At 41.1% G+C, this 27962-nt stretch overlaps 1 protein-coding gene across 5 annotated transcripts in view; it reads right to left on the bottom strand.

The window, feature by feature from the left end:
- RGS17 (regulator of G protein signaling 17) overlaps positions 1-25965 on the bottom strand; it is a 104441-nt gene extending 78476 nt beyond the window's left edge. For all 5 annotated transcript variants that reach the window (XM_003353179.5, XM_085023487.1, XM_085023498.1 and 2 more), the window contains exon 1: positions 25848-25965. The gene's annotated coding sequence lies outside the window, so the exon portion shown is untranslated. The remainder of the gene's footprint in view (positions 1-25847) is intronic.
- Positions 25966-27962: the final 1997 nt, after the last annotated feature.

Genomic DNA, 27962 nt, shown 5'->3' with positions numbered 1-27962 from the left:
CCTCCATATGCCACAGGTGCGGCCCAAGAAAAGACAAAAGACAAAAAAAAAAAAAAAAAAAAGGTAATACATAATGCTTTGTATAAGCATTTTGATAAAAGTGTGAACTGAGTGTTACTGGAACCCAGAGGAGAGGGCTGGTGTGGTGTGTAAAACTAGTGACATTTCCCATTCCAGGAACTCCGTTCCTAGGTGTCTATCTAGAGAAAATCATGATTCAAAAAGACACATGCAGCCCAATGTTCACTGCAGCACTATTCACAGTAGCCAAGATGTGGAAGCAACCTAAATGTCCATTGACAGAGGAATGGATAAAGAAGAGGTGGCACATATATACAATGGAATATTACTTGGCCATAAAAAAACAATGCCATTTGCAGGAACATAGATAGACCTAGAAATTATCATATTAAGTGAAGTTAGACAGTGAAAGATAAACATCATATGATATCACTTATATGTGGAATCCAAACAATGGACACAAATGAACTAATTTGCAGAACAGAAGCAGACTCACAGACGTTGAAAAATTTATGGTTACCAAGGGGAACAGGTGGTGGGGGAGGAGGGATGAACTGGGGGTTGGGATTGGCATATGCACACTGAGGTATGGGGAATGATTGGCCAACAGGGACTTAATGTATAGTACAGAGAACTCTACCCAATATTCTGTAATAAACTGCGTGGAAAAGAATCTGAAAGAGAACCAATTTGAGTATATGTTTAACTGAATCACCTTGTTGTACAGCAGAAATTATCACAAGCTTGTAAATCAGCTGTATTTCAATAAAACTTTAAAAAAGGAAAAAGAAAAACAGTGACATTTCAGTTGGGTGTTAAGGATGAGGGGAAGAGAGCTAACCTAATAGGACTGAAACAAGCAGAAAAAACACCATAGCAAAGGCACAGGATTCGGAGAGGGCATAGAGTGTTGGGGAAAGGAGAGTTCAGTGAGGCTGAACCTTACTTGCTGTGTTATACTGAATGTTATTTAGCCTCTCTGGGCTGTTTCCTCATTTGAAAAACAAATAGGGATGGTAATGAGACTTACCTCACTACCTTATTGTGAGGATTTTGTGATGCATATAAAATGCTTGGCAAAGTGTTTGCTGCCCACTTACATGCTCAGTAAGCATTAGGCTGCTGCAAACTGGAGATGTGGCTGTCAACTTGGGTTCACTTCCTTATCACCTTAAGTGGCCCATTTAATCTCACTGGGTTTCCCCTTTCTTTAACAGGAGAAGGATCCAACCAGATGACAGACAATAATCTCTAGCCTCTCCCAACCTCACAGATTACCGTAACTATTCGGCCACCACCAAGTAAATAACCGTTCATATTAACATCTAAAACTTAAAATATTTTCTTTCCTATAAAGAAAAAATTTCCTTTACAAAGTTTTGACATGTCACATTTGATAAATAAAAGAATCGGTCCTCTTGTCTTCAGGGTGGATGATTAATTTAAAACTGAAAACCTCCAACGTTCAGTTTCGTTTCAGAGAAATTGACTTTTCTTGAAGGATCTCAGAAAGATGATAGAAAGTGTCTGAAAAACACAGTCAAAGGTAGAAACTGTCACTTTAAAACCGGGTCTCCTCCTCTAAATCTAACATTGGCGATAGAGGAATTATCTAGAATCTGTTTGTTTTGTGGATGTTTCAACTCTGGTATCTTGTTGGACTGTAACTTAAGAATGAAATGTAATAGCTTAACGGGCACTTTGACTTATTTGTTCCTTGACAAATCATGGAAAAAGCAGTGAACTTGTCAGCTGTAATTTGTGGCTTCTGATAAAATAGGCATTGTAGCTGCATGAGAGAATGGTCAAATATGTCCAAAGAGCAAAAGCAAAGAAAAATGATCTGTGAGTTTAAATGTTCCTTGCACACATTTCTCCTTCTTTAATTCAACAGATGTTCACTGAACAACTACTACATGTCCAACAGAGTTTGAACAATAGCGATCCAGAGACGAATCTTTAAAAAGCTTCAAGCAGCCAGGAATGGGAGGACATCAAGGGGATGAAGGACAGTGAGTTACCCAAGTCTTGGTCCCTTTGTGCTCAAAAGGTCGCTAAAGTCCAGGAGAAGGATGAAGGTAATGTAGGCAGTGGGGTCAGAGAAGATGACGCCAATACTGAGGCAAAGGAGGCATTTCAGAAATACGCCGTGTGTCTGTTTAAGGAGCCAGGGCATGGGAGTGCGTGTCTAGCATAGGATGGAGAACAAGATCACGGGGGAAAGAGGAGGTCAAGGGACTCTAGGATGGATTTCTCAAATTATTGAGCATAGGAGTCACGGGGTGAGACTGACACTATGCCAGGAGTGAAAATTGGTGGAAATGAGGGTGAGTGACACAGGTGTTAAGCGGATGACACCAAAAACGAGGGGTGGAGGGTGATATCTGATTACGTGAGGCTCAAGTTTGGGGATTTTTAGGGAGGACGGGGGTTACTGGTCTGGAAGGGACAATAGTGAGCAAGAGGATGACCCAGGCATAATGTTTCCAGAAATAATTCTAAGGAGGTCCACCCAGGGAGTGAGAGTAAGAAGGGCCCAAAACACCAGAGTGGAGGATTCTTAGGGTCGCTGTCAGATGACTGACTCTTCATTCTGATTTACACGGAACTGTTCATATTCACATGTCTTGGCTCGAAGTGAGAGGCTTTCCGTAGTGAAACTGACTTGGATGACAAATTTTATGGTATGACCTAGATTTAGCAGATTGTAGAATACAGATTAACATCCACACACATACGAAATGTAGTTGGAGTAAAATTTTCATTCACTCCCTCCTTTGCGCGCCCTTTTCAAAGGAAGGCATGACTTTCACAGCTTTGCTTCTCCTTTTCCTCTGGCAGTCAGTGAAAAGTGACTTTGTCTCTCTTTTTTTTTTTTTTCATTTTTAAAGTTTTATTGAAGTACACTTGGTTTATAAGGCTATGATCATTTCTACTGGACAACAAAGTGCTTCCGTTCTAATGCACACATACCCACTCTCTTTCAGATTCTCTTCCCACACAGACAGTCACAGAGATCGGGGTGGAGTTCTCTGTGCTAGACAGCAGGTCCCCACTGGCCAGTCTTTCCATAGACCTCAGTGTGCACAGGCCCATCCCACATCCCAGTCCATCCCTCCCCCACGCCGCTCGATAATCTCTAGGTCCATCCATGTGTCTCTATTTTTAACACTCAATATTTATTGATTTACATTTAGGTATCTTCAGAATTTATGTATTTATTTTTTGTCTTTTTAGGGCCACACCCATGGCATATGGAGGTTCCCAAATGGGAGCTGCAGCTGCCGGCCTGCACCACAGCCACACAGGGTTCCAGCGGCGTCTGTGATCTACACCACAGCTCATGGCAACGCCAGAGTCTTAACCCCCTGAGTGAGGCCACTGATTGGACCTGCGTCCCCATGGATACCAGTCAGGTTCGTTAACCGCTGAGCCACAATGGGAACTCCCCTGACAGTGCTGATTAATCAAAATTTGATGTGAAAGTAATCAGACAGTTTATGTCTTTAAAGACAACACACTTTTATAATGTTACACACTGCCATAGCACACACATTTTTATATTCTTTCTGTAAGAGGCTCTAGCAGGCTCCTCCTTCTCACAGTTTATTGTTCTTGCTTCTGGAAATGTACTATTTCTTAGATATTTGTTTATATTCTGATGTAACTCTTCATATTGTTTTTTCTCTAGAATCAAATTTTGTAACTGAAATTAGAATTCAAGGAGAAAAAAGGAATGGAAAAAAATAGCTGAAGTACCAATACACATGGGACATTATTGTTCGATGTTTTAATTTACCCAATTTATTCCTTTTAATTCTATCAGGTAAATATTCTCTCCATTTCAAAAATGAGAAGCCAAGCTTCAAAAACTTAAACAATGTACCCAAGTTCTCAACACTGGAATAGTTGAACCTCGTCTTATCGACTTCAAAGTTCACGCCATTCTAACCTATTTGTGACCATATGGTACGTTATTGATTGAAAAGTAATGGCAGATGTCATTTCTATATATAACAAAATCCCTTCATAAAATGCAAATGGAAAGGAATGACCTTAACTGGTAGGAATGACCTTAACAGTTAAGAGCATATGCCACTCCTGGTGACTACTCAGGTTAGGTGGCCATGAAGTGGTAACTACCAGTGAGATATCAAATTCATTCCATCAATGCAGAGACCTGCTCTTGTACTTAGAAGGCATTTTGCTCCTCCACAGCCTTCTGTTAAGGTAAGCTTTATCACTCAAGTCCTTTAATAATGCCCAGCAGTGGACACCAGATGATTCTATGAAATATCTGAGGGGGCACCAGTAGCGAGAGTAGGAAATGTAACATGCCAGAGACAGACTCTGCCCGTTATTCTTCTCCAGGAGAAAAACTAGCAAAACTCACACATCTTCCAAGTTAAGTAAAATTACAAATATATATAATGTGTGTGTTTGCACACAAATATATATGAATACAGAGAAAAACTACTTCAAGAGTTTTGAACATTCCTAGAGATGCGATTTGAGCTATGAAGGAAGAGAATGATTAACCCTACTAGAACTTTTTATTTGATACAAATCTTTAGTCTTCCTTAGTCAAAGAAAAAAGCATCTTTAGTTTCCATGCTGAAGTCACTCGTACATCACTTTGTAACCTATTTCCATTTTTATGTTGGATGGGATCATACCCAAATAGAAGCTAACGTTCTCATTTTTTTTTTTAATGCTCCAATCAAAGGGAAAAAAGAATCAAAGAGTCAGTTGGCATAGGCTCATGAATTAGAAGAGTTTCTGACATGTCACTCTGGTTAATCAATTCTTCGGAGATAGGAAAAATGAAAGCAGCTGAATTATACAGGCCTTGCAACTAGATGAACTGAATCCCATGTTCCTTAGTCTAAAAAATGTAGCTATGTATGTGAGAGATGTATACTTGAGTTTGGACTCTGTCCAAAACTCATTAAGCACAAAATGAAAACATTAGGACAGGCAAATATCTGAGTTCCCTTAAAACGATTCAGGGATATTTCATTGACTTTCTTTAGCCCATCTCACTCCGGTGGCTATAACACAATGTCACAGACAGCCGTGCCCCTGAGAGCTCCTCCAGGCCAATGCACTTGGGGAGAAACCTCATCACAGCGGCCACCCGAGGGCTGGCTTCCAGGGACGGATTCCCATATGTTCATTTTCCTGAATACTAACTTTCTTTCAAATGCTAATAAGGGCAGAGCCCAAAAATATTTTAGTGCCCTCCTCACATAAAGGAAAAATACAATGCAAATATTAGGCATTCTAGTTTTCATCCTGTATGGGTCTTGTTTTATGTGTTCTATCTTAAAATACTTAATTTGAGTCACGGCCCTGATACTCAGTGGCTGGTACTGGGTAGCATCCCAACCATAATTGCTGAATGAATAAAATGAATTGTGCAATGAGCTTCCTCGATTGAAAGTCATAATGGAAGCTGACTACATCCATCTCAGAATTTTTATAGTTCAGTGAAAAAAGAATATGGCTAATGGGCACAGAATTTCCTGTAATAACCCACAGAGCATTCTTCAGTCATTCTTCTCCAGTTTTCACTGAAAATCAGGACACTACATCAGCCACGAGATATACAGAAGGACATAACATGGAATGATGACCCACTGCTAGACTTGAACACTGGGTCCGTCATTTCCCTTAACAGAAGCGTGTGTAAGGAAGAATGGGCTGAAATAGCATGCATCTTCACAGTGACCTCTTTAGTAGGACCTTTTTATTCCCTTTGTGTTTATACTTTATTTCCAGTAGGATAAAATATGCCTGCCATTGATGGAGGGCATCATCAAAGAGTTCTATTTCCATGCCCTTCTGCACACGGCGGGGTGGAGAGAGCTGCTTCGACCTGTGGGTTTCTGCCACAGCCCACTGGCTCCTCTGGGGTGACAGAACCACGTGTGCTCCTCCAGTGCAGCCACTACCCTCTTCACCTAGCAACTATATTATGTTCAAGTGTGGCTGCTGGTTGCCAGGATATTCTTCTATTCTTGTCCTCCATGACCAAACCAAAGGGAAGAGGAAGTGTGGACCAAACTTGAGGTGAGGACACAGGGAGAGGGCCTCAGAAAACCTAAGGGCCCTCCGCTTATCACGAGGAAAGAAACGGAGAAAATTACTTTGTGGTTAATGCTTTAGGGAAATGCATCATTTCTTTTCTTTTGGGTAAAATCAGGAAAAAAAACACATTTTAAAGGCCACCTGCAATCAATATACACACTACTATATCTGATATAGATAATGAACAAGAACCTACTGTATAGCATAGAGAAACCTACTCAGTATTCTAGAATCACCAGTATGGGAAAAAAGAATGGATATATATATATATATATATAAAATATTAAATATATATAAAATATATCTAAAAATATATACAAAATAAAACATATAAAAAGATATAAAAATATTTAATATATAGAAAACCAATTAACTTTGTATCCACTGGAAACTAATACAACATTGTAAGTAAGTCAACTATATGCCAGTAACATTTAAAAAAAGATAACCTGAAAAATAATGGTCGTTAAATATTTGAAGGAAAAATCTACCATTTTATCATTATTCATTGAGAGTCATTTTTCCCACATGGATGAAAGGAGGAAAATGTCTTAAAATTGTCAGAGCGACCTGAAAAGTTCTATAAGGTTCTGAAGCACACACCACCTATCACTGAACCAAAGACATCAGATGTGAAGTCCACAGCGATTTCGGAAATGATTACCTTGTGCAAATAAGATGCGTCTTAGAATGGTTGAAACATGGTATCCTATGTTCTTCACTGGGTCTTTCAATCAAGTCTGAGATAAAATATCTCCCTTATTTATAGAGAAGCGGGCAAATTAAGTTTCTCAAAGCCATATAGCTAATAAGTGCTACAGACAGGACTCAAATCCATATCTGTTTCGACTCATGTTCAGACTCTTCCTTATGCCGTGTTGCCTCTTCAGTTCCTCACACAGATAATAAATAAAAATAGTGACCAACTAACATGCTTCCAGACATTTAAAGTTATTAAAGGGTTTGTCATATTCCTAGTAATTCATTAGGTATTATTATCCCTGCTTTACAAATAAGAAAAACTAGACCAGGAAAATGGAACGACTTGCTCAAGGTCACATAATTAGAAAGTGACAGAGCCAGGAGTGAAACCTAAGATAGATGTCTCTTAATCCAAACCATGTTTGACTAAGGTCAGACATTAACTAACTCCCAGGCCTCTGCAACTGGATCAGGGACATAAAGTTTATTCAAAGAGAAATGTATTTGTTGGATATATAGGAAGAACTGTTGCACATGTCAAATGGATTCATTGATTTTTTTCAACAAATATTTATTGAATGGCTACTCTGAGCTAGGCTTTGTTTTGGTACCTGGGCGACAGCAGTGAATAAAGACATAAAAATTACACAGAACTTCTGAGTACTATCCAGAGAAAGCAGGGTGAAAAAGAGGAGGAGCTTGCAATTTTAAACAGTGGTCAAGGGAAAGCGTCCCTGAAAGACAGACAAAGGAGAGAAGGCAGTCAGCCACATGGATAGTTGGGGCAAGATATCCATGACGTATCTGTGGGAAGACAGCCAGGCAGGAGGAACAAAGGGTTGGGGTTGGGAAGGTTCTGGCCCAGGGCATGAAGAGTAAGAGGCTGTATGTCTGGGGGCAAAGTAGCAAGGGGGAGGGTAGAAGGCCAGTGTGAGGATTTGGGGCTTTACTCAGAGCAATATAATAACCGTAGGTAGAGTATCCTCGTGGAATTTGATCAGGTCAGTTTCAATGAATCTGTCCCAGGCATCCCAAATACGTTTGCTTCATCAGTCCAATTTAATCTTGGGCTACCTGGTAAACAGACGTTATTCTTGGTCGACCTTGTTATTGTGTTATAAAGCATGACTTATTTCAAAGAGTGTTGACAGGTAAGCTTCCAGCTAATACATAAATATTTATTGGATATCTAGTATTTGTGCTGGGCATTTTTTAAAAAGCTACCGTACCCTTGAAAAAAATCAATCTCTACTTTCAATTAGCTTGTACCTTGGCTGGGAGATCATAAAAGTATGTACCCAGTTCATAGAATAGTAAGCACAGAATTATGTCAGGAGTAGCCAGAAACAATTCTATTGAAAGCAGTATGTCAGGGGAGATTTTTCCAAGTAGGTAAAGGCAGGTAAAACATGTCATCCCAGAGGCAATAACATGAGCAAAGACAAGGAGACTTAGAATAGCATGATCTATCTTTTAAAGATAGAGTTATTCATTCATTCAATGTGACTGGGGTGTTAGGTGCCTGAGAAGGAAGAGCAATGGGGGACAGACAGGTGGGGAAGACTCAGGGAGAGAGCCTTGCAAAGTATTTGGATGTATCCACAGATGATGTGGAGACCCTGGAACTTCCTAAGTATAAGGCAGTACGGGGACTGACAATTTTGGTCTGGCTGACCCCAGCATGGAGGACAGGTGGAGCGAAGCGAGAATGTTAGCCAGGAGGCTGTTTGCAATAGTCCAGGCAAGATGCTGGCAGTGAATAAGAAGAGCAGAAATGGAGAGATGGGGCAGAGGAAAGTGGTACCCAAGAGGCAGACGGAGCCTGGGTTAGGGGTTGATTAGATATAAGCAGGGTGTGAGTGAGGGGCCTGAGTCAAGGCTGACTGTGTTGCAGTGTGGATGACTGTGTCAGTGCCACCCTTTGATAAGAATATGGGAAGGGAAAGGTTTCTTGTGGAGAAGACAAGAATGCAAGTGTCATCATTCTGAGGCAGGCAGTTTCAGCAGAGAGGCTACCCTGAGGTGGCCAGACAAGGATTTATGGTCTTAGGAGTTGAGCTCAGACCTTCTAAGATCCTCAGGTTTAGAAAAATGAAGGGGAACATGGACAGTATTTCAGGCAGAAAAATGTAGGAGCAAAGTCACAGACATGGCAGAATAGAAACCATTAGCTGGAGGTTAGGTATGTATATTGGTCTTTGCAAGCAGGAAAGACAGCCAAGGGAAAGAGGGATGAAGAGGTTTATTCTCAAACAAGACAGAGACTGCATCTTGAAATCTCCCTTTCGGGGCTGGAGAGAGCATTCACGACTTTGTAAAGCATCTGGATCCACTGCTGATCAGCAATCCCAGGTGACTAGCCTGATGATATTGACAGTGACCTTACATGACTTTTCACACATCTTTTTCATGCTAGGATTCACGAGTTCGCTGAGTAGCTTTACACCTATAGCTAGAACCCAGTTCTTCTAAATCCCACCTAAGATCCAACACACATTTTAGCAATATATTCATAGCCACTGGTGCCAAGTTTTCTTCAAATACCTAATATTACAGTTAAATTTAAAGTGTCGAAAAACAAGTTTAACACATGAAGTCCTTTACTGTTAATTTAAAACTGAATTCTATAATTTAATGCACAAATTGCTCACATAAAACAATTACTAGTACAAATAAATTTCTTTAAGTCTATACCATGTTTTCTGTCATATCAGGCACTATGATCATTAAATTTTAATTCCATTCAAAAAACACATAACTTTAAGAAGTTATTACCTAAAAGTCTTAGCTGTAAAAATATCACTTGCTCTGTTCACCCTTAAATCACTGCAAGTGGACGTGGAATACTTGTAATTATGTAAAGTCCATCATCGCAAAACAAATAAAATGCCAACCAGAGCATTAGCTAAAGTTACTTATTTTCCTGGAATACATTCAGATCTTTCTTTCTTTCTTTCTTTCTTTGGCCATACCTGCAGCATATGGAAGTTCTTGGGTCAGGGACTGAATCAAGTCTGAGCCGCAGCTGTGACCTATGCTACAGCTGCAGGGATGCTGGATCCTTAACCCACTGTGCCACAGCAGGAACTCCTACATTCAGATTTCTTTCCTTCATTTCCCCTTGGTAACTATCAAATCCCTAACAGCTCTTGATAATTCGTCATTTCTGGCTTGAATGCCATCCTTGAAAACAAAGCCATCCTGTGATTTCTGTACATATCATTATGAACTAAAACAAATCATAGGTTAAAAGGGAGGTCAGAGTTTTCCACCTGAGTTCTTTCAGGAAATACAGTTTCTCCTATAACTGAAAACTCTTGAGTAACTGTCAGTTACAAGGCAATCTGCTAAAAAACTGTCAAAAAAAAAGTACCACATCCTTACTCATAATTTTAAGCTGCCTCTGCCTCTTCTCTTTCACAGCTTTATTCATTTTTATTCATTTCACTCGCATTCTCGCTCTGCATAATATACAGCTTCCACATATAATTTTTCCAAGAGCTTAGACAGTAAAACTTCAATCCTAATCTTACTGCCTAGATATGCAGTTCAGGAACCTATTCCTTTTGGTTTTCTACCTCTATTAAATGTGATCTCAATTTTCTGATGTTTGTTAGAATTCTTCTACATCAGTTAATTATGCTTGAAATTCTCTGAAATATACCTTGGAGCCCAGAACACTAGGAAGCAATTTTGGCAGGCACATGAAAGAAAGAGCTAAGGGATGGAGATAAAAGAGGCAGTTCATTCCTGGGAAATTCCTGGAGGGAAGTCAGATTTCAAGCCCAAGAAAATGAGCACACTTCTCCCCCTGGTGCCCAGAACTAGGGATGCTGTCAGCTATTTTTGAATGAGAGAAGGCTGGAGAGTGGACTCTCCTTTCTCTGACCTCTCATTCCAGGATCTTCTGACCTGCAATTAATGTATTTGGAACAGTAAAATATGTTGATTTGAAATAGACTGATGTCATAGTTTCTTAAAGAATTAAATGTAGAAAATTCCCATTATATTTCAAGTCTGATAAAGCCACTGTGCCTATGGTACTCCCTCACTTAGCCTCATTTATTTGCAACTAAGGGAGGAATAAATGAAAAAAAAAGTTACATATATTACATACATATACTATATTATTAAAATATATTATATATATATATATTTGATAACCCAGCTGTACAAAGGACCCTGAATGCTTTACAAAGGATTCCCTCTATGAGTCAATAAAAATAATAAAAGGTCAAACATATATACCTCATGGAGGAAGGCATTCTTTCTTTCTTTCTTTCTATTAAAGTATAGTTGACTTACAACATTTCTTCAATTTCTGTTGCAGAGCAAGATGGCCCAATCATACGCAGTTCCCTGTGCTGGACAGCAGGACCCCAAGGCCCATCCATTCCAAATATCCATTTCTATTTGCATATGGAGGAAAGCATTTTTGTCGTTTTGTTCTCTAATAAATCTGAACCTCCCAGAACAGAGCCTGGCACACAGTAGATGCTCAATAAATATTTGTTAAAAGAGAAACTTGGGATTTCCTGTCGTGGCGCAGTGGTTAACGAATCCGACTAGGAACCATGAGGTTGCGGGTTTGATCCCTGGCCTTGCTCAGTGGGTTAAGGATCTGGTGTTGCCTTGAGCTGTGGTGTAGGTCGCAGACTCGGCTTGGATCCCGCGTTGCTCTGGCTGTGGTGTAGACCGGTGGCTACAGCTCGGATTCAACCCCTAGCCTGGGAACCTCCATATGCCACGGAAGCGGCCCTAGAAAAGGCAAAAAGACAAAAAAAAAAAAAAAAAAAAAAAAAAAAAAAAAAAAAAAAACAGAGAGAGAGAGAGAAACTTCACTGGATGAGCTAGATGCAAAAATTCTGCCTCTCATCCAGCATCAATCCCTTTTACTTTACAACTATTTTTTCCAAATTCACTTATTCTTCATTCCTGGATGATTTCTATAGAAGTCAAATGCAGTGGGACATTAGGAACAACCATCCACAAAACATCACAGAAGGTGAATTTGATTTCTGCTTTGTGGGGTTTGAAAGGGCTGCCTTTAAACACGGATTTCTTCCTTTTGTTTTATCTGAACTTCAATTTCATGATTATCTGTCTAATTTTGAATGACAGTTACTATTCTGCCTTCAAATAAGAGAATGAACATATATGGAAATCTACTTTATTTTATATTGCATTCAAAAGACTGCTTTCCCAATGCACCTGTGACTCTTAACACTTTCATTTCTGAAACGTGCATTCTTACCTGATCAAAACTATGGTAATTTACTTTTGCTCGTTACACAATCGTGACACTTACTTGGTCGACATCCCCCTGTGGAACAAGGGTGACAAACTATAAGCAGGAAACTCTTTATTGTTTGTTTTGACAGCCAAACATCTGGTCATCAACTAAATAATATAGTTAATATTATGATCAATATGCCTCATTAAGGAAACAAGGAAAACCAGATTGTGTATTCTTTTATTCTCTCTTCTTCTAAGCTGAAAATACTTTTTGTCATTTTGGATGCTTCTAGTAAAGCCGTTAGGAGAAAAAACAATTTGTAATATTTATCCCACAACATCTTTTTTTCTGGCATTGAGTTAAAATATTAGCAATGAGGAGAAGAGGTGGAAAAAAATAAACCATTATTTTTGTGGACTCAGTTTCAAAGCACCTTCTGAGCTTACTGTGCTCCATGATTTGCAAATGTCTTGCTTGTCCATAAAACCTTAGGGAGATTCCACTACCTCTAAAATGCTACACTTGTACCCCACAGCTTGGAAGCAAAGGGGGCTGAAGTAATCAAAATTTCTTCCAAGCATCGGGTCTCACCTTAAATGAATGAATGAAAGATACTTTTTAAAATTTAAGGACCTAATGTTGACCTTATCCAAAAGGAGAAAGAAAAGGGACTGCACCACAATGTAGGGCCCTTTGTACTTCTCCCACTTAAACTCCTCCCCTTAGAGCTCTGATCAGTGGATGAATATTCATGAGCTTACCATTCATCATCGTATCCCTGCTCCTTGTGGATGGAAAGGAAAATGTGCAGAGAATCTGTGCTTTTCTTCCACACCCCCATGTTCTTAAATTTCCCCAGTACAAAATCTGGCATTAGCATAATCATCATCCTCTTCTCAGCTAGCACTTTAAGGAGGAATTTAATCCATTCCCAGCACCGCCGTCCTTTAGCTATCACATCAATACTGAGCTGAGCTCTTCCCCAAGCCCAAAACATTCATTCCTTCAATGTACTGTTCACCTACCCTACTCCTGGAATTGTCCCTGGTACTGATTTTCATTCTCTCTGGTCAGAAGGGGAGACTGATAATGACTTAGCAGAGAAGTAAATGCTATAAATTAAACAAAGCAGGTTATGATTAAAGAGTGCCAGGTGAAAGAATGAATAAAGAAGGGCCAACATTAATCAGAGAGTACAGAAAAGGTACCTTGAAGAGGTGACATTTGAACTGAAGTGTGGGTGATGGATGAGAAAGATCAGGAGGAGAGTTGTTTGGGGAGAAAGAGCAGCAGGTGCAAAGGGCCTGGGGTTGCAATGCACTTCGTGCCCTTTTTCTCCCCCATGTTCCAGGCACCACCTATCTCCTGTCTAGGATGTCTTCCTCTCTAATGCCACCTTATATGCTGCCTTTTCAGACACAAGAGTATTCAGATGCTTGGCTTATCTAAAATTATCACTGCCTTTCTGACTTTTATAGACTTCATCTTAATACGACGTACTTGACCTTCAAGGGCTTAAAAAAGAAACAGCAATTCAAGGCAAGCCTGCACCTGATTCAGCAGAACAATTGTTGATCCCATTGTCTAATATGTCACTGTTCCTTATCTAAGAATCCATAGATTTTACAATTCACAGAACTTAGTACCAGGGGCAGGGGGTTGGGGGGGGGGTACAACTTCTAAAAAACTGTTTTCTTTCATTACCCAATGAGTTATAGATAACCTGTCCTGGAAACACGTTTGTTTTGGCTGCTGGAGCTCTAGAGCTGAAACGCAGTGCTCCTGTTAGGATGATAATCCCGCTCAGGTTGTGTGACACGTTCACCCCCTCCCCCCATTTACTTTTCTTTGAGGCTTCTTATCTTTATTTTGTTTAATTTTCATTGCCCTCTGTGAAAGTGCTTTTATTTAAGCTGCCTCAAACCTTTTGAAAATAGATGGTGTATAAATCATTAATCACAAGTGCTTTCGAGACAATCACAACTTCCTCATGGCAAAAGGAAACATGTTGCCCTGGCTGCCAGAGGACATAACTCGGCCACTCTTCCCTCTTAAACCTGTCTCCCTTTTCCAATCTTTTTGGAGGATTACTATATATTATGATCAGAATTGGTTAAAAACAATGCCACATCCTTGGTTTGTACCGCAGTGTCTACGTTCTCTTTTTAACACTTCTTTTCCCCAGCCAGACCATCTTATGCAGGAATGCATATACGTATGCACGTATTTTAGTTCCTTCTTTTCCCGCAGGCCCATTCAGTGTAGACATACTCCAGCATTTTATTCTAAGCTCTCACTGCTCCTTACACATTTTCCTTTGGCAATCACTTCTGTCACCTCTAAGTAAAAGATTTTCAAGATTTATTTCTAGCCCTAGTCTCTCTCTTGAGTTTGCATTCCAAATTCCCTGGAAATTCCTCAGAGTCAGAATGAGGCCTGGCAGTTCTTTTGCCCTCCTAACCCTTAACTCTCTTCCATAACAGTTTTGCCAACTATTTGTCCACCGAGTATTTGACAGTAAACCTACGACCTTTCAAGGCAGCCCATCTACCAAGCTGGCTAGGACTCTTAAAAGTTACTTCCAATAGGATGGCAAAATCTACCTCAATGATATGTGCCCGCTGGTTCTAATGCTATTTTTAAGAGTAACAGGAGGAGCGAAGGTATCCTAAATGCCAAATCTGTGCCAGGGCACTGCCCACATTATCTCCCTACAACTCTGCCATGTGGTTTTATTATTCCTGTTATATCACTGGGGTAATTTAAAACGAGTCTAATCATTTCACATGGCTCTTCTCCAAATGGAGACACACACATATTCTCCAGGGGAACCACTCTACTCCAGAATAAGAAAGTATAAATTCCTCCAGTCACTTCTTGCATGAATGACTGAGTTTTGTTCATTGCACCCTCTGTATTGCAAACCTCTAACCATGGTGTCCAGAAGGACAGAAATTCAAAACAGCATCCCAGTTGCAGTTTAAAAATTGCAGAATAGGACAAAAGTGTCATCAACTTCATTCCAGACACTCAGACCTGTTGCTCCCCACTGAAGCAACGGGGTTTTTAATCAGCCGCCTGCGAAACAGCTACCAAAACTCTGAGGGATGTGGCCAACCCTTTCTCAAGCTGAACTCGGCTTATTTCCTCCCGAACCTCATCATTGGTTTGGTCTCCTCAGGTCCTGATAGCATCTGTACTACCCAGACACGCAGGCTCGAATCCCCTGTGTCGGCTTTAAGGGTCTTTTCACATCTTCTAAGTTTCACTGGTGACCAAGCCCTGGAAGCTTTGGATGGAATATATTTTCATGACATCATCTTCCCACCGCCTGAGGTTGGCCTTGGGCCACTTCCCAGATCAGGGCTCAGGCCCCCCCCCCATGGACAGATGAAACCCTGTTCCTGCGTCCTTCCTCCTGACCCAGACCTGACATGCACAGCCTCACACGGTGCCCAGGGCACTCTGGGCCTCTCAAGGACTAGGTTAGCTTTTCGCTTTGATTTTTGTCTCCTTCCTGGCTTTGTCCTGCCATTTCCTGCATGTACTCTATATTTCTGGAAAACTATACCAAAAAGTATTTTTTGACTTTTCCTAGTCCTGTGCCTTTTTTTCCTTACATTGTCTTTGAGTCTGGAAGGTCATTCTTTGTCTGTCAAATTTCCGTCTTTCGATACATTGAGAAAATGTTACAACCTCTTAAAAAAAAAAAGTTTTGCCAGGTCCTGGTCTGGCCATCTAAAATTAATCTGAAGGTCCTCAACAGCATTTTATTTTTCTCCCAGAATACAACAGTAATAGCAATGTATATACATATTTTTCTTTCTTCAACTCGACACGAGTTTCCTTAAGCTTTGGCTATATAGTTTATTTAAGTTTTATCATTTCCAATGAAAGAGTAAGGCTCCCGTTCGTTGCAATAATGGTGAATAAGGAGACAGGAAACAAAAAAAGGTGAAAAGGATAAGGCAAAGTGGGAAATCTAATGCAAACACTTGGAACATCAGACCCAACCAGGCCATCTTTACAGGTGCACCAAGACGACTCTCTCGTTCCATCATTTCTGTCTGCTCATAATTTGATTTTTTTAGATTGTGAGCTCTACTCTCAATCCCTTCTTTTCCCTGAGGTCTAACAGATGGGGACTCTCCTGGGGCCAGTGGTCAGAGGCCAGCACACTCAGTGCCAAGAGTGATTTTAGTTGCAATCAGCCGCTTTACTAAGGAACTACTTTCAGCATTCCTACTAAGTCATAAATCCCCATTCCCTTAAAAAATAATCTCCTCCAAGAACACTTGTCACTCCCCCAAAGTCTTAATAAATAGTTTAGACATTAAATCATTATACGGCCAACTGCTCAATAAAACAAAGCTTCGCATGTGCATTTACTCATTGCTGGCGTTTTAAGGTAAAATGTAAAGATCTCTTTATATCACAAAAATAAACTTTCTATAAGATGGACTTTGGAGGAGTTAAATGTAAAAAGAAAATCTGGAGTAGAGTTGCTTATCAATGTGATTGAATTGTCAACTACTCAACATAACCTATGTCAGGTCAAGAAAAGTGCTCTGTGTTTTTCCCCTCCTGGAATTACATTTATTTAACGGAATTCTACCTCCTGAAACACCACTTGTATTACTCGGATGTTCAGTCAATGAAATTACAGAATTAATAGGAAAAAAAAAAATACCTTCTTAAGATTAGGTCCCGTGAATTTACGAACCTGGAAGTGGTTACTTAATACAGTAGGGTTATATAATGATGCACTGGATGATATGATACCTTAAGATGTAAGAAGTTCTTAGCTAATAATCTCATTTTCTGAGCCCAGTCTTCCTGCTTTTTGCTTGACTCTCCTTACCTCCTGGATACCTCCCTTTGTGTTCTAAAGTATGGATCTTCCTCTCCCCAGCGCTTGGCTCTGATTACACAGGCATGAGGTCATTATTTCCTGCTCTTAACCCGCAAACAAAAAGGGAAAGCCCCTATCTGCTCTGACGCGGACACACAACATCGTCTTTTCAAAATATCAAATTTTGGAGACAATTCCGGTGTACAAGAATTTCTCTATACCTCTTGGTTTCCGGCACTGAACATTATACACACATCCATCCTTCAACGAAATCCATCATCTACATACATATAAGTGGGTCACTGAACACTGGAGTAACTGAAGGGAATTCAGTCTGAACTATTTCTCCAGTGGTAAAAATTCAGATTACTGGATACAAGCAGATGAAAAAAACAATGGCTCTAATAGCCTGAATCAAAATTGCCAACATCACTTACTCATAAACAAGCGGAGATGGAACAAGCAGGTCAGTTTATTCTTGACTCGAAGAAGGGAATGAAATAGCAGGGGTTTTTGGTTTTGTTTTTTTCCCTGACAGGTTTAACATTTGATTTTTTTGGTATGTTTTAAATTTCAGGCAAAAACTTGTGTTGACTGTTATAAAAATCATATAAAATAACATCAACCTCTATTTATTTTGGCCGTGCCTGTGGCAAGCACAGGTTTCCAGGCCAGGAATTGAACCTGCACCACAGCAATGACCCAAGTCACAGCAGTGACAATTCTGGATCCTTAACCTGCTGAGCCAGGAGGGTGCTCCAACAGCTAATTTTCTATAAAGTGTTCACTATACAAAAAAGAATTGCTCTTCGATTTACCTATGTAGAAATGATATCTATGCCAATACTCCTGGTAATATACTGTTAGAAAAAAAAGGAAAGTCAAATGTTAAGCTCTTGGCAAACAGTAGGCAGGGAAAAATTTAATACTCCAATTCACACAGGAGTATTTAGTACTCCAATTTGCATTAGAATATTTTAATACTCCAATCCAAAATGGAGCATTCAGTTAGTCATAACAGTCTGTAAACCATACAGATTACCGTATTGCTTTATAGCATGGCTATACCTTAGTGCCCTCATAAAAGATATTCATTTCTCCTTTGCTCTTATCTAGTGAGTCTTGCCCACACTAAACTCATAGGTCACCGGAAAAATGCTATATGGTAGTGCTGAGTGAAATAAACTGAGAAAGAAGTAAGTTCAAACCTGAAATTAGCACATATGGTTACTTATTAACAGCCCAATTAAAGGTTTAATGATAAGCAAGTTAAATTTGGTGGCTGATACGAGGGGTTAGCTGACTTTCAAGTTAATTCATTCATAATGCCAATGGCTTTCACTACCTTATATAGGCAAATCAACTGTGTGTGCAGAACATTTTGCTAAGAAGGACTCACGTCTTTACCCTGATTTTATACAGGATATCAAATCATTCTAGATCGGGATAAATCTAGTTGCTGGATTTAAAGGTCACTTATGATTTCAGCAAATAGGTGTTGAAGATGATTTTCTTCACAATCAAATTGTGGGGGGTTTTTTTGTTACATAGGAAAAGAGTATTCTGAATTTCCGGTCAACTGGCTGCACTACAAAAACTCTGTTATCAGTGAAAGAAGTTCAATCATGTTGGGCAAACATATTTTAATTTTCTTACAATATGGGAAATGTGGATCCTAAAGGGGGGGGGTGTCAGTCCTTTTTCTTGGTCTCCCTTTGCTCATCCCTCTCCCAATTTTCACATACCTTAAATTATGCTATAATGAGCACCCAGGGTAGCCTTTCAGTGAGGGGGAAACAGGCACAGTACACAGGTATGTGGACAATTTGTTTAATTGGGAGAACTGGATTCACAAAGAGGGCTAAGCCTCAAGTCTTCTGTTGTTTGGACTTGGTGGCCATTGTTAAACCACCCACCAGCCACCTCTTCCTGCTCTCCCTTCCCCTCAGCTGAGCCTCTGCTTAGCAGCTTTCTTTGGGAGCAGAGATTCCTACACTTTGAGGTCAATTAGCCTAAAATTCCTAAACCCTACGGAGACCCTTGCTCATTACTTGCATATGCCATAGATAGTTATGACTTGTAAACTCAGAATGACCAGTGCTCATCCGATGAAAGCAAAATAATACTACGTCAAAGAAGCTCCCATGTGAACTGTGGAAAGGAGCCGTGTTTAATTTTTGCATCCAAGATCCTATCACAGAGCCTGACACATAGTAGGTGCTCAAGAATGTTTATGAAGGAACAAGTTGAAGTTCACTCAACAGGCTGGCTGAACAAGCTGGTCCGGAAAGTAAAATACAGCAAACACATGGAGAGCAAATTTCAACATTACTAAGGGCCCATAGTATTTGTTAGGACAAACACTGGAAGAAATTAAAATTCCTTCAAGTTCTTACCATCTACGTGATGTGTCTTGGGTTTTTTAATTATTTAACTCTAGTGCAGTATGCAACAGTTGCACAGTGACTGTGAATACATGAAGCATTTTTATGAAAATTCCACATAATTCTTCAACATTTTTAAGATATATACAATCAATCGGTCTTCAACTTACAAATAATGGTACAAAGGCTCAATAAGCTGAAGGCTAAATGTCTGGTTATCTGAATCCAAAATTTAGACTCCCTCCAAATTGCATTCTCTGCTTTTAAGGCCTCTTTTCTTTCAAGGGCAATTTTCCACATGCTCTTTCGCATCCTCTAAATTAAATCACACAGATTGCCACTTTTCTTATAGCAGACTTAAATATTTGTTGATTTGGATTAACTGAAGCTTGAAAAAAAGTAGTTGAGGGAATGAGGGTGGAGACATGGGATAGTTTTCCTAGAACCAAAATGGACTCCTCAAATCTACAGATTATGCGGTCTGTCAATAATACGCCAAAAAACCAAGCCCTTACCGAATATTGATACTAGAAATACAGACAGTACTGTCAACTTTCACAAAAGAGTTTTCACTGGATTTAATTCACTATGCCATTGGGAAGACCCGAGATAATTAAAGAAATGAAATAAACACTTACCTGCTCATTTCATTTATGTCATAATTTCCCTTGGGTTGTTTCTGTTTTATTGTAATGCCATGGCTCTTGAATTATAACCTTTGTATTTCAATAGCCAATCAGAAGGACTGTGAAAAGCCTGTGACCTAATCTAAGGAAGTAAATATTTGCTTTGTGAACCACATTCATTGTCTATAATAAAATTACATTTATTGACACAGAGATTTTTTTTAAAAAATCTCAAACATAAAGTTTAAGAAATCCAGAGATTTTAGATGTTTATTACCCATGCTAGGATTTCAAGTATAAGGCATTTATATAATTTAATGCAAAAGTCTGCATATCTGGTAAATAGCAGAGCAAGAACTTAAATCTAGTTCTATTTGAAATGAGATTTTATGTTCCACCAGAGTTTGCTGCTCTTCCTATATGGGCCTCCTGTTCATTATAAATGCTAGGTTCACTGATTCTGAATTACTGAGGCTCTACTATATTTGATAAACTGCAACCAGCAATAATTATAAAATTTTATACTTTCTAGGGAGTTTAATCTCTAAAGACTTTCTAGACTGTCCAAGATAAATATTTAAGTTTTTGAAATGAAATTTATCAAAAATCATAGAATTTAAAACTGCACTGACTTAAATTTTATCAAAAGTCACAGAATTTAAAAATGCACTGAATCATGTGAAACACTGCAGATACAGAACTCATTAAGGTGCTTACTAGATTAGAGTCTCAACTTTGAAATATTTAAATTTCACCTGGTTTAAAATTTGAGAGAAGACAGGATATGACATGGCTTTATAATTCAACTTAACTGATTTCATTCTGATGAGAAACTTCAATCAATGCTCTGTAGGACCTCCATCTACTGCCATACTTCCTTTCAATCTCATTTGTCTCAGGAAAACTCAAAAAGTTCTGTACCATCGGCTACTGGCAGAAACAATCGATGAAAACCTGAGAACTTGTCATGTCATGTATATGTTTCTTGCTAGTAAGGTGTGAGGGTGTGTGCATAGTACCCAAAAGGAAAATGACAGACCTCGACCAGTTAAAGAAACTGTGCACTCTGCAAGGTCTAAGCATAGTGGCAGGTAACAGTATGTTATGGACACCACAGCAGCCCTAACCCTGTGGCTGATCCATCTCCAGCCTTTGGTGATGTTTGCTCCACTCCATTTGAGCTGGAGTCCATTTCAACCACAATCGTCTCTGGAGTCTTTGCCACATGGCTTCTTTGTCACTCAGCGTTTCCTTTCTTTGTTTGCCTTTGCCTAGTGTTTGAAAATTAACCTTAGCTCTCAAGTAAATAATAACACCATTTAGAATACGATGAAAAATGGGCAAAAGGCTTGAACAAGCAATTCTCAAGACAAAAAAAAAAAAAAGTGCTTATAAGCATGTCAAAAAGTTAGCATGACGTAATCAAAGAAATATAATGTTGAAAAATATCATTTTCACCCATAAAGTTAGCAGGGTTTTTTTTTTTTTTTAAGTCTAGTTGATTTATAATGTTGTACCTGCAAAGATTTTTTTTTAAAAGATGCTCTTATGTTGAGGAGAACTAGATGTTCTAAGCATTGAACCTAAAGGAAAACAATGCCATGTATATGTAGATAAAACCTAAGCATAAGGATATATATATATCACTTAAAACAGTAAAATACTGAAAATAACATAAACATTCAAAAAGAAAAGAAGAGATAAATAAATTAAGAGACCCATAGATGAATTACTTTGCAACCATGAAATTAAAAATACCAATTTCAATTTCTTGGAAAACACCAACGAAGTAATGCCAATTATTTAAAAACACAGGTATGAAGTTCTACAGTCTGATTGTAATTCTTGAAAATGGCCCATCTACTCATAGGAAATAAACTGGCTGTAAACTGCTCCATATGTTCAACAGCAGTCCTTTAGGCACTGGGAGAACTGTAAGTACTCCGTACATGTTAGGCATATGTTCAGCACTTTATATACACTGCACTGTATTTATACTTATAAACATCTTAGGAAGTAAGTCTTTATCCCTGTTGTTATATCTTTGGAAACTGAGGCTCAGAGCAGGTAAATAACTTGACCAAGGGGGCACAGGTTTCAGACGGAGGAGCCAGGACAAAAACTAAGGTCAGCTTTGTCCAAAGCTGTGTTCATCATGCCCATGCCTGTCCACGGGTAATCCATACTTTGGAAACAAATCAACAATATAAATGTTATAGCAAAGACATGCATATTAACAAAATAGTCATTACTATTATTATTATTATTATTTTGTTTTTTAGGGCTCACTGGCAACACACGGAAGTTCCCAGGCTAGGTGCTGATTCAGAGCTGCAGGTGCCAGTCTATACCACAGCCACAGCAACGCGGGGTCTTTAACCCACTGAGCAGGGCCAGGGAATGAACCCACGTCCTCATGGATACTAGTCAGGTTCATTACGGCTGAGCCACAATGGGAACGCCACAAAGTGACAATCTAAAAATGCCTTCCTCCAAAGATGCAGGACCTGATCTCTGGATTCTCCAACTAGTGTATCTGGTAATAAGCATTAGCGCTCTTCTAAAAATAATATAAAAATCTTGGAAGTCTTTTGGAACCATGTCAATGCTGCAAAATGTGTTCGTTGAAAAAAATTCTGATTTAACACCTACCTTTTGCCAGATAGTTGTGCTAGGTATTAGCAAAACAGCAGGATTAATGGCATAAATGAATTTCTTTAGAAATTAAGGCAGTCTCTGAAGGATAAGTGGAGATGGGAAGAGATAAGGAGGGTCAGAGTATCTATTGATCAAACACTGAAAGTCCAGGCTACCTACCTCTAAGGACCTTTTGTTTCTTTTTTTATATTTATCTATTTTGGAGGCCACGCCCATGGCTTGTGGAAGTTCCCGGGGCCAGGGATCAAACCCGAGCCGCGGCATCGACTCAGGCCACTGCAGTGACAACGCAGGATCCTTAACCTGCTGAGCCACACTGGAACTCCAGAACTGTTTTATTTCTTTAAGCTTACCATAAAAACTTAAAATATTTTTGAGGATCCAGGATACTCCCTGAATATGTCACAATTCTAAGTCTCTATAATGACTCCGTGCTTATACTCGACCTGTAGTAATCAGATGAAATAAAATGGTTTTTAACCTCACATAGTTATTCTCAACCACTGGGTATACAGTGGTCCTTGCATTTGCCTTTCTGGGTGGTGCAATATTTTCATTATTAACTAAGCAGAGCTGGACTATCAAGAAAAGGATTCTCAGCAGAAACGCAGTTGGATGGGTTCCATTCCTCTTGGCTCCATTTCTCCTTGTCCATTCCCACCTTTCACTTTTCCAGAAAAACCCATGCCTTTCAGCAAATAGATTTCTAAGGAAGGCCACTATCTCTACAACTGTAAATTAGCAGGTAAATGCTTTCTTACTTTTTAGTCTATGAGCCAACCGAAATTTTTATCGATTTAGTTTTTAGATTTGGCTGTTATAAGGTCAAACGGATGAGGATACACACATTTGTCCCTTTTTTCAAAGCCCCTTGCCCTCATGGTAAGACAGGTTCAGGCATGTCTTCATCATCACCATCTTCATCACCACCATCATCAAAAAGTATAACAAGGCCAGAGGAATGATAATGACTTAGACGCTAACATTATGAGTTCCAATAAGTCAGGACCCTGTAGGAAAATTTCCTAAAAGCTGAGAGAGAATCTATTTGTGAAGAAGAAGCTGTATGACTTAAAATTGAACAGGAATAGCGGATAACTCTCCTAGTTAATTCTTTTCCACAGAGACTAAACACCAAGGAGCAGTTGAGGAACCAGAGCAAAAAGGGCAGCATTTGGAAGAGCAGACACCTCTGTAAAGTAGGAGGTTCTCTTTATCTTTCAGACCACAAATTCAGGAGGAAGGATGAGTTGTCCATGGCTCTGAGATCAGGTATCATTGCCATGGAGATTTATCTTATTTAACCAACGATACCATCTAATCCTTTTGTAAAAACAAATACTTGTTTTCTCATCTCTAAAAAGTGTATGTTTTCTCTAAATACAGTTTTTAAGAATGTAAAAACAGTGAATAAATCTACTCTCCTGTGAGTGTGCTAATTACTGTTTTAGTTCATGCTAACAGAAGAAACAGCTTGATAACAGTCACTTAAGTGGAAGAGGTCAAACTGCTCATTCATTTGATGAATGAGTATAAATCACCTTTCCATTAGATATTAGTGCAAAACGTATATTTCATAGAGACCTGCTATTGTTACCACCAAGGACTTTAGAAACAAATACAATTTACCCAAAGTGTTTCACAGTTTTGAAAAAAGTATTTAATACACATAATGCCAAGCAGCTATGAAACCAGGAGAAAAACATTATTTTCCATTACAAGAATACAAATTGCTTCTCGTTTCTCCAATTAAATGATTTTCAGAGGGTTCATCACCCGGAAAACCAGAATGTATGAACGCCGGAAATGCAGATGACATTCAGTCTCAGAAATGCTTGCGGGAATCCAACTACAAGATTTCTCTCTATTACCTGCGATAGCCATCACATGGAGGAAATAGGCCGGCTGTAAAACAATTTTAAAAAAGAAGAAGAAACAACTGCGGGAAGATTGCAAAGTTCTCTAGACAAACCTTCGAGTGACTGTTTTAAAGAAGGAAACCTTTATCAAGGGTCAGAGAGGTTAGGAAATCCACTATGCCAGGCGCCGGGGTCAGTCTCGCCAGAGCGACTGAGATTGTCCCAGGTGAGTGGGTGTCCCGGGTGGAGGCGGAGGGAGTAGGGCGGGTCCCCACACCGCGGGCATCTTTTTGGACAGGCGACCCTTGCTCTGCCTTCTGAAGCCCAGCGATTCCCGAGGCCGGCACTGGGCTGCCCGGGACACCCTGCCAGCAGCCTCCCGCCTGCGAGGACCACCTCCCCATCCTTGGCTTCTCTAAGGATGAAGAGGCCAGCCCTATCTCTCCGCCATCCTCAAGTCCTCCGACATTTTTCACAGAGACAGGGAGGTAGGGAGTAAAGGAAACGGCCGAGTGTCTGCACCCAGCCTCTGCCGCAGCACATGAAGAGGGAGAGGAGGAGGAAGGCTGGCGAGTAAGCAGCTATGAAACCGTAATTCTAGCGATTATACAAAGAATCATCATCACCTACAGAAAGAGAGTCTCGGATACACCCACCTTGGGCAGTGGCTGGGGGATTGGTGGGCGTTCCACCTCCTCGCCCCCTCGAAGGCTGTGAAATCTACCCGAAGCCGAGCACACGAGAACTCCCTCTCCATCGACCAAAGGAGCGGAAAGAACAAAAGAGGCCCCCACCCCCTAAATACACACACCTCAGATGTATTACCGATGCTCAAGGTAGGCATTTCTGCACCCCCTTTGGCTCACACCTCCCTCACCTGCATTTCCCCAAAGGTAAAGGAAAAAAAAAAAAAAAAAAAACACCCCGAGGTGATCGGTCGACTGGACACTGTTAATTTCACATTCGGTTTTCTAACAAACAGCCACCCAAATCGGCAGGACCTCGCGCCCCGCGGGGTCTCCCGCCGCCCTTGGCCCTCCCTGTCGAATCGCCGAGGCGTCCAGCTCTCCGCTGAGGACCCGACTGTGGGCAGGATCCTTCCCTGGGCGGGCAGGACACTTGCCCAGCGGGTCCGCAGCAGCCGGAGGGCGACAAGCGGACCGCGCCGAGGCTACAACGCGGGATTCAACTTCCCAAACCTGCAGCTCGGCCCCCGCTTCCTCCCGCGGTGCTGCGGGCTGAGCGGAGACCCCCAAGCCGGCCGCCACCCTCTTCAGAGCACAGGCAGTTGTACTCTCCGCCCCCTCTTTCCTTCACCTCCGCACTCCCCCACCTCTAAAAAAATTCAACCACCGGTGCAAAGCAGACATTTTGATGTCATTTACTTAGCGCGGCTCGGTTTCAGAGGCAACATCTTACCCAGTCGCCTGGAGGTGTGGGCAGCGCACCAATGCGTCCGGGGGCGCGAGGCTGGGCTGCTCGGTCCTCTAGCAGAGCCGGTTTGCTGCCATCCGCCCAACTTCAGCACCCAGCGGGCGAGGAGAGAGCGACAGAAGCGAGGACGGAGGGGAGGGGGAGGGGGGAAGGATGGAAAGGTGGGCGGGGAGGGAGCAGGAGCCGCTCGGTAGCGCGCATGCGCCCCGAGGGCGGGCGCAGCCCCTCGCCCCGCTCGGCCGGAGGTGCCGCTTCTGCCTCGGGCGCGCGACCGAGTGAGTCACGGCCCCGCCCCTCCCCGGCCGCCCGCCCCCCGCGCGCCCGCCTCGGCTCGGCGCCCACGGCGCGCAGGGGCTCGGCGGGGGCTCGCGCTCGGGCGCCGGGGGTCGCGGCTTCGCGGGCGCTTTGGAGACCTGGGAGCCTCCCCGTATGAGAGGCTCTCGTGCCCAGTCTCCTGCAACTTCACGGTCACCCCCAGCCCGCGTTATTTTATCCTGCGCTTTAGGAGAACGATTGAAACCAGAAATCTGTCTTTAAGGAATAAAACAGCTGCAGCAGCGGGGTCCTAGAGGATGCAGTCTCGGCGCGGGTGGGGGGGCGGGTTCAAAGAGGTGTGAAGTTAAGCGAGTGTGGCTTAGCAAAGGACTCGATTTTTATCAAAGGTTCTTTACTTTATTGAAGTCCTCAGCCAGAAACCGACCCTTTTCCCTAAGCGTTATCTCAGATGCTCTCTGGCCTGGGGCATATGTTCTGTCTCAGAGGTCAAGACCCCTGGAGCCAGAGTTTTGAGTGAGAGAAGCTGATGACAGGGCAAGCGTCGTGGATCCTTCACAGAGGTGTTGATCCTGGAGGCCTGGGGCATTCTCCAGGGACAGCTCTGTGGCGACCAGGGCTGATAATCCTTCTGTTCCCAAACCGAGCCCAGCTCGAGAGTGAAGGAGCGCTGGAGACTTAATGCATCCTGAGCGCTAGATTGCATCTCCGATGATTAGATTGAAGTGTTTGTGAGGGTGAATTAGGGAAGCGGGTGTCTTTCTCTTCAGATGTGACATCTGTGGGAAGAGGAGCGCGTTCCTGGCAGGAATGATGAGGCTTTTTTTCTTATACCTATTTGAAACTGATTACTTGCAAATATAGATGGTTCCCCACTGCTTGTGCACTCACACATTCAAAGAGCGTCATCATTATTTCAGGCTCTTTTGCTGAGCATCCTCCTGGACACCCTCCCCTCCCCCACCCCCGACGTCTACCGGCCTGAACGGTGGTCTTGCTCCAGGGTTACCTCCGACCTCGAGTACTAGTGTTCTTCAAAGTGTTCTCCCCGGACTGGTGCCGGTCTGCCGTGTTCCTTGCTGGTCGTTAACGAGAGATACATGTAGCAGCTGAGAGTAAGATTTGGGAACTTTTATGGCAATGTGGCATTGCCTTGGCATGCAAACCTTGGCATTGGTTAATTCGGCTTTGTATGTTTTATTTTATTTGTAAAGCAGTCCATTTCTGTTGGATTTTACAAAAGTATGGGTCCACGCAGGATGCATTGAAAATAAAAAGTCCTTAACCAAAAATAGTTCGAGCAACCCTGAATTCTATATAACTCCTGGATTTATATCTCCACCTGATCCTCTTACAGGGCTTTTTTTTTTTTTTTTCCTGTTTTTTTTTTTTAATTTCTAATTAAAGTTCAGTTGAGTTACAATGTTCCTTCAATTTCTGCCATACAGCAAAGTGACCCAGTCATACATTCATATATACACGCTCTTGGCTCTTCTACATCCTCGACTAGTTTTACATTTCCACTTGAAGATAAGTATAACAGTATTTATTGAACAATTACTAGGCACCGATCTAAATGTTTAACATATATTTCTTATTTTCGCTGCAAGGTAGATACTATTATGTTTAACAGGCCTGTCAGAAGCAGAACTCCAAATAGCCGCCTCCTCCAAACCTACTTCTCTTCTAATTGTCTCCACCTGATGACTCCAGCCAAAAATGTAGAAGTCATCCTCGTTTTGTCCAAATTACATCCAAGTAATTAGCAAGTTATGTTGTCTCCAAAACTGATCCCCAATTCCTCTACTTTTCTCCCTTCCCAGTGCT

This window comes from Sus scrofa, chromosome 1 (assembly GCF_054392235.1).
Source record: "Sus scrofa isolate SSC_HxYL_T2T_F1_AM1 chromosome 1, Sscrofa_HxYL_maternal_Yorkshire_Landrace_v2.0, whole genome shotgun sequence".
Taxonomy (NCBI): domain Eukaryota; kingdom Metazoa; phylum Chordata; class Mammalia; order Artiodactyla; family Suidae; genus Sus; species Sus scrofa.
This window is presented reverse-complemented; position numbering and strand designations above follow the sequence as displayed.